General features: G+C 56.7%; 1 long non-coding RNA gene across 1 annotated transcript; it reads right to left on the reverse strand.

Moving 5' to 3' along the window:
- Nucleotides 1-2,464: 2,464 nt before the first annotated feature.
- On the reverse strand, nucleotides 2,465-6,040 carry LOC102154454. The gene is made up of 3 exons (XR_005382022.1): nucleotides 5,103-6,040; nucleotides 2,962-3,101; nucleotides 2,465-2,767 (listed from the first exon to the last, which is right to left on the reverse strand). It is a non-coding gene; the product is annotated as an uncharacterized LOC102154454 (long non-coding RNA).
- Nucleotides 6,041-8,704: the final 2,664 nt, after the last annotated feature.

An 8,704-nucleotide genomic window follows, 5' to 3' on the forward strand; every position in this document is an offset into this window, starting at 1 on the left:
AGACCTCCTGTGTTTTGCTGGTTATCAGTTCTGGGGGTGTCAGCTGATGCTGGTCCTGGTGATATCTCGTAGCTGCAGGACCCTCATTGCTTGACATGAGAGACTCCATCTTGCTCTCTACAGGGACCCTCACTGCTTTCACTGTCTTTTACTGGCCTGTAGCTGAGTGGCCTACCTTAGGCTCAAGCACTAAAAAAAAAATCTAAGTGGCCACCGAGACAGTTACATGTTAATAAAAGCCAATCGTTTGGGGCGCCTGGGTGGCTCAGTCGGGGAGGCATCTGCCTGCCTTCAGCTTAGGTCATGATCTCCGGGTCCTGGAATTGAGCCCTGCATCGGGCTCCCTGCTCAGTGGGGAGCCTGCTTCTCCCTCTCCTATCCCCCTGCTTGTGCTCTCTCTGTCAAATAAATAAATAAAATCTTAAAAAAAAAAAACACAAAAAAGTCAATTGTTTCGGCAGGTATAAACTAACGTTCGAGATAGCATTGCTCAGATAATTTTTTTTTAAGATTTTATTTATTTATTCATGAGAGACACAGAGAGAGAGGCAGAGACACAGGCAGAGGGAGAAGCAGGCTCCATGCAGGGAGCCGGATGTGGGACTGGATCCCAGGGCCCCGGGATCACGCACGCCCTGAGCCCAAGGGAGATGCTCAACCACTGAGCCACCCAAGCGTCCCCCAGATAATGTTTTAAATGAGGCCAAATATGTACAACGCTGTAAAGAGACAATAAGCAGAAATTATACCAGTGATTTATCACCAAATATAAGAACAAAATGTCACAAAGTTGGGCTATTATTGGAGACTGTTAATCGAAACGGAAATGCCTTCAAGTCTGAGAATCGATGCGAACCGGGCAGTAAATGAAGAAGCATCACTCAGTGCCTGAGAAACCATGGTCTGATTCCGAAGTTAAGAAAGATAAACCGAGAAAGCGCCTTAGCGGCAGTGACCGCGACCGTGGGACGCAACCACAAAAATGCACGTGGTGTTCACTTTTGTCATTTTGTCAAGGTGTATTTTGTGCGATGCAGAAGATTCGATGCTGAGAGCAGGACGGTGGGGACTGCCAGTCCCGGGTTCAAGTGCCAGACCTTCAGCTTAGTGACTGGGCAACCTCAGCCAAGTTGTATCACCTCCACCGCCTGCAGTTTCCTCACCCAGAGTGGGAACCCCGGGAATTTCCATCCCATAGGGCCCGCGTGGGGAGCAAGTGAGGTAAGGGCCGATCGCCTAGCAGTACCTGGCACAGAGTAGGCATTCAACGAGAGCTGGAGGGTATTGTTATTTCTACCCCTTGCTTAAATAACCACTTTGCAATGGAAAGCCATCCCAGAGGAAAATAATCAGGTCTGGAATAAGTGCAGCCAGCAGTGGTCCTGGAGTGTAACCGCATCCAGTGTGCGGAGATGCTGTCTGGACGATCCTGAGCACGAGCTGAAAATATCATGCGGATGCACAGAAGAGGTCGTAACATTAAGACCGAATCCTTCACGCGATATGACTTATGTGATGACACGCTGGGAGAAAGAACTTGCTCAAAAATCTCATGGGGTGGGGGCACCTGGGTGGCTCAGTGATTGAGCATCTGCCTTCAGCTCAGGACGTGATCCCGGGGTCCTGGGATCGAGTCCCACATCGGGCTCCCCTTGGGGAGCCTGCTTCTCCCTCTGCCTGTGTCTCTCATGAATAGATACGTAAAATTATAGAAGAAAAAACCCCTCATCGGATCACATTATGAGTAGAATTTGGCAGTATGGAAACCAGGGAAAGTGACTATTGGTTCTGTTTAAACAGCAAGAATGCAAAGAAATTCCATACACATCTACGAGAGTTTAAAAATAGGCTGTTGGGAAAGGTTGCTAATTAAGGAGATGCTAAATTTGGGCAAGATGGAAAGTTTCAAAACGTGTTCTGAGCAAAGCTGTACCAGGGAGCCAGTTGCAGAATCCGAATGCCAGGTGGATGGCGCGGGTCGGCTCGAGGGGCATCTCGGTGCAGGCTCGGCGGCAGGTGGACACGCTCCTCTAATGCCTCGCCGAGTCCACCCTGACACTGGCTCGCCAAACATCACCTCAATGTTATTTTTGGTAGAGAACGTCTTACTGATGTGGGAATTATCACATTGACCATGGGAGAAAAACAGATTTATTGATCACCCGAATATTCTAAATTAACCTGTAGAGTCTGGCAGCACACCAGTGACTCAGATGTTTTTAGGTGGGAGAAGGAGAGCTCTGTGAACAATCTCCTGGTGCCTGAGACTGGCCTTCCCGTCAAGCTCTGTGAAGACAGCGTCGACTTCTCCCGAAAAGCCTACCTGGAGGACTCTAGTCTGTCTTTCAAAGGCCAGGTTGGGTGTTGCTTTGCAGCTGGTGCGCAGGGACCCACGAGCACCCGGCCCCGGGGGTCCCAAACAGACCATGAGCCGCAGACAAAACCCAAAAGGCAGAGAAATGAGTGACCGTGAAATAAGAAAGGGATTTATTTCAGGGAAGCCGATGCTGGGAAGCCAGTGGACGGGTGTCCCAAGGCCTGTCTCCGGAGTGCTGGAAAGACTCCCAGGTTTATGGCAGGAAAAGTGGGACAAAGGTGGAGGGGTCCTTGCAGGTGAGCAGTGCAGGTGGGGTTGATCACTGTCGTGGGGTCAGTCTTGGGAGGGTCTCCAGGACACAGGGCAGTCCTTATTGCTTGAGGGGATGGTTTCGATTCCCAGCGGGGGATGCTTTGCCCTCAGGGTCTTTTGCCTAAGCCTGGAGACCTCCTGGAAAGAAGAACCCATCCAGAAAGTTTGAGGTCAGAGTGGAAGCAGCCAAACCCTCTTTCAGTTTCTCTAGTCCTTTCCATGGAGCAGCCCCTGGGGGCTGGGACATGCATCTCCCAAAGGTCAGATGGGAGTGTTGGTTTATACGTCCGACTCCACCCTGCAGGGGCAGAGCCCACACTCGGGTCACCGACCTCATTTCTCAACTGGAAGACGCCAGGCAGGTGGGCCCTTGGCCCTGGGCAGGGCTCCACTGGTGTTTGTGGATCGAGTTGGATTCTCCTTTTATAGAGTAGCAGCTCTGTGCTTCCTTCTGAGTCTCCTTCCCGTCCACCTGTTGAAGAGGAAGAAATTTTCTCTGCCTTTCAAGGTCCTTGTAGCTGGACGAAGAATCAAACGGACATGAGACAGAGTAACTGGAGAAAATCAGATTTAATTTGCTGCATACGGGGAATCCAGGCAGACACGGAGCTGCCAAGGACTGTCAGGCAACAGGAGGCCATGGGAACAAAGGAACATGGGAAACAAAGTCAAAAGGAAAAAATTAAATTCCCCTTACTACTTAGAACCCACTGACAAGTCCGTGAAACAGGCAGAGTGACTTTCCTCTAGGGAGTCACCTGCCTCGATGCCAAGACTTTGCTAAGAGCAAAAGGCAATCTTAGCTTAACGTTATCCCGACCCCAGGACCCTGTGAGTCTACCTTAACATACAAACATTCCTTTGGAAAATTCCTTTATCTCTGCCCCCCAAGATCTAGGCTAGCAATCGTCCCCCAAGCATGTGACCTGCTGATCTACATCTGGAGGTTCTCAGAACTGGGTTTTCAGTAAACAGTAATAAATGAGCTTTTCCCAACAACAGGGAACCCCCTCGAGGTCCTGGAAACCTTGCTTCCAAAATCCCTTAGAGACTTACGCGCTCCCTCACCCCCTCCCAACTTGAAACTATATCAAGGGCCACTCCTCACGACCCCAGGACAGCTCCTGGGGACAGCCCACGGGTCAGCTCTGAATCCCAACATCTTTCCTACATCAACGGGACTTCCGGAGCTCAGGACAGGGGATGGGCGTGGGGGCTCTGGGGGGAGGAAGACCATTAGCAGGCAGGGAGAGGAGGTGTTTGGGAAACAAATGCTGCCCTGTGATGCAGATGAGCTCCCGAGGTACCGGGGAATCTCTGGGAACAGCCACCGGGTTGCCGCTGCCACCGGCTCTCCTTTCTGATGTAAATCTAGGCTGGGGAGGGGAGGTGAAGAGCTTTTCCTGAAGCTGCTGGGTTTTGAGCTCTTTCAACTAAAAATAATCTTCAGGCCCAAGTGGCCCCTCTTGGGGCGGCCTGTGCTGGGCCCCAATATGTCCCTGGTGCCCAAGGAACTGCAGGTCTTGCCTGCCCTACCCTTAGGGCCCCATGATTAGGTGACACCCGTGACTCAGTGATAGATGGTGGGTTCTGAGCAAAGGTGATGTTTATCACCTTTTGCTTGGTCAGCAACTTTATTCAACAACTGAGCATTTACCTTGTACTTGTGCCAAGTGGTGAGGGGCGCTGTGCTGGGGGTGACATTGTGCTGGGGGACACTGTTCTGGGGGACAGGTGCTGGGGACACAGTGTTGGGGATACTGTGCCGAGGGACACAGTGCTGAGGGGACACTGTTCTGGGGGATGTGGTGCTGGGGACACTGCTGGGGGACACTGTGCTGGGGACATAGTGATGGAGATGCTGTGCTGGGAGACACTGTGCTGGGGACACTGCTGGGGACACAGTGCTGGGGGATATGGTGCCTGGGGACACTGCTGGTGGACACGGTGCTGGGGACGCTGTGCTGGGAGATACTGTGCTGGGGACACTGCTGGGGAACATGGTACTGGAGATGCTGTGCTAGGGGGACACGGTGCTGGGGGACACAGTGCTGGAGAACACGGTGCTGGAGATGCTGTGCTGGGAGACACTGTGCTGGGGACACTGTTGGGGGACACTGTGCTGGGGAACACAGTGTGGGGACACTGTGTTGGGGAACACGGTGCTGGAGATGCTGTGCTAGGGGACATAGTGCTGGGGACACTGCTGGGGACACTGTGCTGGGGGACACGGTGCTGGGGGAGGGGACACTGTGCTGGGGGAGGGGACACGTCCTGTGGGAGCACTGTGACAGGGGAGCGGAGGGGAGGGGGGGCTGCCGGTGTCTGCAGGGCGGGCGGTGGGAAATTCGAGCGCAGCGTGGCGGGGGCGCGGGTGGCGCAGGGCCCGGCAGGGAGATTCTAGGGCAAGGCTCTGTGGATTGGGACCTTCCGCGGTGCGGCCTGAGGCCTCCCTGAGCGCACAGCCCCTCACCTCTTGTCGCCACGGTCCTCAGGGGCATAGCCCGCCACCCCACTGGGTCTCCTGGGGGCTCCAGAGGCCTCGGAGGCACGTGTCAGGGGAGGTAGCACTGCCGGGACGCACTTCTGACCGCGGGTCCCCTTAACCGCCACGTCTTGTCAAGCTGGACCCGTGGGGTCTTTTTCTTGGGTCTCTCGGTCCTTTGCGGAGGTTCTCACAGCGCCCCACTGTTGCGGGTCAGAGAGGGACAGGGGAGCCGGGACCCCTCGGGCCTGGAGCAGGTGCCCCTGGGGCCCGGGCCCAGCTGTCCGCTGCCTGCACGCGGCCCACCCCTCGGTCCCTGCCGGCGGGTCCTGGCTGCGGGCCTGGCTCGGCCTCGCGTCAGCCGTGGAAGGAACACTCCCCGGCGGGCCTGGCACGCTCGCGGCTCTGTCTGGGGGCCGGGGGTGGGGGAGCGGGTTTTATTACACACGCTGAGGAGGGCTTCTTCATCCTTGGCCACGCGAGGTCCGGGGCGGGGGTGCAGCGTCCCTGCAAACAGGAGGCCGGGAGATGCATTTTGGGGAATGTGACATCTAAAAGCGCAGGGTGGCCGTGTGAAGGCCTGAGCATTCTGGGAAGCCAGGGCCGTGTGGGCAGGCTCCTGCATCCAGGGAAGGCCCCGGGTTAGGGACCTCATGCAGTCGGAGAATGAGATGGCCACGCTGAGCCGGCAAAAGGGGAGCAGCAGCGCGGCTGGTGACCGGGAAGATGGGATTCAGGGCCATGTACGAGGCAGCGTGGCAGGCAGGAGTCAGGGTCCAGGACCCTGGGATGGGGAGCTGGCTCTCAAAGGATGGAGAAGACCCTCTAGGGTCATGGGCCATGGTGGGGAAGGGGACCCAGGGCCAGGGCAGGGTTACAACCAAGTGCATTTGTCCCTCAGGAGGCAGGAGTGAAGGATAGGTCACAATGGGCAGGGCTGGGGCGGGGGAGGGCCTGGTGTTGCCAGGCAACCTGTCCCCGGTGGGGGGGGGGCGACTCAGGCTTGAGCTGTGGGATTCAGCCTGCATGTAAGGGGTCCACCTTGCTGTAACCCCATGAGGACTTGGGGAGGTGGATCCCAGTGGGGAGCTGTGGGGGGAGGCGCCGAGGTGGTTGGGGAAGCACCCGGGAACCATCAGCCTCAACAAGCGGCCTTGGAGCAGAGCCTAAAGGGGGTGCATTGGGAACGTCCCAGCGCCCCCAGATCACTCCGCCTTAGTGGGACACTCAGGGGGGCTGAGGCACTGAGGCCTGACTCCAGGCTCCCTCCAGGGAGGCCCCGCTTGCCGCCAGGTAGAGCTGCCCGCAGCTAGGTAACTGGCACATTCTACCGGTCAGGCCCTCTTCCACTGACGCTCAGCTAGCTCCTCCTCTTCCTTCAATGCAGCCTGGGTCTCACCTCCGCTAGGGAGCCCTCCTTGACCTCTGCAGACAGCGCGACAGTGTTTTCCCCTGCTGTCCCCTTGGGACGTCCGTGCATTCCTGGCACAGCCCTTATGTCGACTCCCGACTCCGGGGCAGTGACAGGTGCTCTCACTGTCCCCCGCCTCTTCCTGCCTGTAGCCCCAGGATTTAACATCCTGCCCCTGCGCAGTGGGGCTTCCTGCAGGCTGAGTGGCCTTCTAGAAGCGGGAGGAAGAACAAGGAGGAGGCAGGGCGGCATGGGTCTGAATTCCGCCTGGGAGACTGTCCCAAGCTGTGATGGCTGCGGGTGTGGCCGGAGCTGTGGAGCGGGTCAGGGGTGCAGCCACAGGTCCCCGGTGGCAGGGCCGGGAGCTGTGGGGGCCTGGAGGCTGGGCTGGGAGGAGGGAATGGTCAGGCGCAGAGGGAAGGGCTGAGCGGTTGTGTCATCTCACGGTCCTGTGTGGTGACTGGCACACAGTAGGTGCTCACTGAACAGCTCATTCCCAGTGCTCGCCTGGTGCTGGGCAGCAGACTGCCTCGTGGGGAATAACCTGAGCCTCCGACAGAAACCAGAGCTGCCGAGAGAGAGGATGCTTCCAGAAACAGAGGCTCGGGTGCGGGCCTGGGAAGCTGCACCCAGAGCGGTGCAGAGGCCTTACACCTGCTTCCCCGAGGTCCCGGGTCACCGGAGGTCTCCGTTCCCATCGCTCGTGCTTGTAGGCAGCTTTCTCAGGTCCCCCAGCCAGGGAGTCCCAGCTTCGTCCTGGGGCGGGGGGCCCTGGAGGGGCCTGGAGGACACAGCATTCCCAGGGACAGGTCTGAGCCCCATAGTGGGTTGAATTGTGTCCCCAAATAGGTCTACTTCCTATCCCTCTGAATCTGTGCCTGTGGCCTGATTTGGAAATGGGGTCATCGCAGCTTAGGTTACAGTGGGGTCATGCTGCGACAGGGTGGGCCCGCAATCCGGTGACTGGTGTCCCTGGAAGGGGACAACACAGAGACACAGGGGCCAGGAGGCCATGTGATGGGGTGAGTTGGCCACGACCCAAGGTGTGCAGCGGCTGGGAGGCTCGTGCGCGGCTGGTGTGAAGTGGTGCAGCCACAGGGAAGGCCGCGGCCTGTTTCCTGTGCAAACGGACAGATTTCCTCTGCTGCCCGGCAGTGTCGCTCCCAGGGATTCACCCAAGAGGAGAGAAAATGTCTAGCAGCTTTGTCACCCAAACTGGAAACAACCCAAATGGCTGTCGGCAGGTGCTTGGGTGACGGGGCCCATCCGCAGGGGGGAACACTGCCCGCTAGGCCCAAGAAGCCCGACTCCGAACGCTGTAGACTGTATGATGCTGCTCTTACGACATCCTGGAAAAGGCGACATGAAAGGGACATGAAAGGGATGGAAGTCAGGGGTGCTGGGGGCGGGACGAGGTGATTGACAGCAGGGGCCATGCTGGGGCTTTTGGGGAGACGGGGTGCTCTGTGGCTCGACCATGGCAGCGGTCATGGGGCTGCCCACTTTGCCAACACCTGGGAGCCGCACACCTGAAGAGGGTGACATTTTTGAAGGTATAATCGGCACATCACAGTGTGTTGATTTTAGGTGGACAGCGACGATGTGACAAGTGTTTGTATTGTGAAATGAGAGTGAATTTCATCCTATGTACGCGTTCTCTTAATAAATGTCGTTTTTTGAAAAAGATTTTTTGAAATTTATTCATGAAAGACACACAGAGAGAGGCAGAGACACAGGCAGAGGGAGAAGCAGGGTCTCCACGGGGAACCCGATGTGGGACTCGATCCCAGGACCCCGGAATCACGCCCTGGGCTGAAGGCTGACACTCAACCGTTGAGCCACCCGGGCGTCCCTTCAATAAATCCGTCTTACAGAGAAACCCAGACAAGGGAAAATAATCCCTCCTTGTAATGGTTGAAAGCTGGAGTTCGCAGACCTGAAGTCTCTGAAACCTTGCTATGCTTCCCAGGAAAATGCAAAGAAGGACAGAACTTCAGAGCAACCAGGGCACCTGGGTGGCTCAGCGGTTGAGTGTCTGCCTTCGGCTCAGGGGGTGACTCCGAGGTACTAGGATCGAGTCCCACATCGGGCTCCCTGCAGGGAGCCTGCTTCTCCCTCTGCCTGTGTCCCTGCCTCTCTCTCTCTCTGTGTCTCACGAATGAATGGATGAAATCTTTAA

Source organism: Canis lupus, chromosome 31 (genome assembly GCF_011100685.1).
Source record: "Canis lupus familiaris isolate Mischka breed German Shepherd chromosome 31, alternate assembly UU_Cfam_GSD_1.0, whole genome shotgun sequence".
Classification (NCBI taxonomy): Eukaryota; Metazoa; Chordata; class Mammalia; order Carnivora; family Canidae; genus Canis; species Canis lupus.